The sequence below is a fragment of the Arachis hypogaea genome, chromosome 19, assembly GCF_003086295.3.
Source record: "Arachis hypogaea cultivar Tifrunner chromosome 19, arahy.Tifrunner.gnm2.J5K5, whole genome shotgun sequence".
NCBI lineage: Eukaryota > Viridiplantae > Streptophyta > Magnoliopsida > Fabales > Fabaceae > Arachis > Arachis hypogaea.
Window position 1 is genome coordinate 115,710,150 of NC_092054.1, and position 1,875 is coordinate 115,712,024.

The following is a 1,875-nucleotide window of genomic DNA, read 5'->3' on the forward strand; positions in this document are numbered from 1 at the left end:
CCCATCTCCTTCTATTTATTTATTCATCTACTAACACTTCTCCTCACCCAAAAATTCGAACCCCTTCTTCTCTTCTGAGTTCGAATTCTTCTCTTCTTCATTCTCTTTCTTCTTTTCTTCTACTCACACAAGGGAACCTCTATACTGTGGTAAAAAGGATCCCTATTATTATTTTCTGTTTTCTTCTTTTTCATATGAGCAGGAGCAAGGACAAGAACATTCTTGTTGAGGCAGACCCTGAACCTGAAAGGACTCTGAAGAGGAAACTGAGAGAAGCTAAAATACAACAATCCAGAGACAACCTTACAGAAAATTTTGAAAAGGAAGAGGAGATGGCAGCCGAAAATAATAATAATGCAAGGAGGATGCTTGGTGACTTTACTACACCTAATTCCAATTTACATGGAAGAAGCATCTCCATTCCTGCCATTGGAGCAAACAATTTTGAGTTGAAACCTCAATTAGTTTCTCTGATGCAGCAGAACTGCAAGTTTCATGGACTCCCATCTGAAGATCCTTTTCAGTTCTTAACTGAATTCTTGCAGATCTGTGATACTATTAAGACCAATGGGGTTGATCCCGAGGTCTACAGGCTTATGCTTTTCCCGTTTGCTATAAGAGACAGAGCTAGAGTATGGTTGGACTCTCAACCTAAAGATAGCCTGAACTCTTGGGATAAGCTGGTCACGGCTTTCTTAGCCAAGTTCTTTCCTCCTCAAAATCTTAGTAAGCTTAGAGTGGATGTTCAAACCTTTAGACAGAAAGAAGGTGAATCCCTCTATGAAGCTTGGTAGAGATACAAGTAACTGACCAAAAAGTGTCCTTCTAACATGCTTTCAGAATGGACCATCCTGGATATATTCTATGATGGTCTGTCTGAATTAGCTAAGATGTCATTGGATACTTCTGCAGGTGGATCCATTCACCTAAAGAAAACGCCTGCAGAAGCTCAAGAACTCATTGACATGGTTGCTAATAACCAGTTTATGTACACTTCTGAGAGGAATCCTGTGAGTAATGGGACGCCTCAGAAGAAGGGAGTTCTTGAAATTGATACTCTGAATGCCATATTGACTCAGAATAAAATATTGACTCAGCAAGTCAATATGATTTCTCAGAGTCTGAATGGAATGCAAGCTACATCCAACAGTACTCAAGAGGCATCTTCTTAAGAAGAAGCTTATGATCCTGAAAACCCTGCAATAGCAGAGGTGAATTACATGGGTGAACCATATGGAAACACCTATAACCCCTCATGGAGAAATCATCCAAATTTCTCATGGAAGGATCAACAAAAGCCTCAACAAGGCTTTAATAATGGTGGAAGAAACAGGTTTAACAATAGTAAACCTTTTCCATCATCCACTCAGCAACAGACAGAAAATTCTTAGCAGAATCCATCTAGCTTAGCAAATTTAGTCTCTGATTTATCTAAGGCCACTGTGAGTTTCATGAATGAAACAAGGTCTTCCATTAGAAATTTGGAAGCACAAGTGGGCCATCTGAGTAAAGGAATCACTAAAACTCCTCCTAGTACTCTCCCAAGCAATACAGAAGAAAATCCAAAAGGAGAGTGCAAGGCCATTGAAATGACCATCATGGCCGAAACCACAAAAAAGGAGGAGGACGTGAATCCCAAGGAGGAAGACCTCGTGGGACGTCCAGTGATCAATAAGGAGTTTCCCTCTGAGGAACCAAAGGAATCTGAGACTCATCTAGAGACCATAGAGATTCCATTGAACCTCCTTATGCCATTCATGAGCTCTGATGAGTATTCCTCTTCTAAAGAGAATGAGGATGTTACTGAAGAGCAAGTTGCCAAGTTCCTTGGTGCAATCATGAAGCTGAATGCCAATTTATTTGGTAATGAGACTT

The 1,875-nt window shown here is 40.3% G+C and overlaps 1 non-coding gene across 1 annotated transcript; it reads right to left on the reverse strand.

The window, feature by feature from the left end:
* Positions 1-728: 728 nt before the first annotated feature.
* On the reverse strand, positions 729-836 carry LOC112780887 (small nucleolar RNA R71). The gene has a single exon (XR_003191694.1). It is a non-coding gene; the product is annotated as a small nucleolar RNA R71 (small nucleolar RNA).
* Positions 837-1,875: the final 1,039 nt, after the last annotated feature.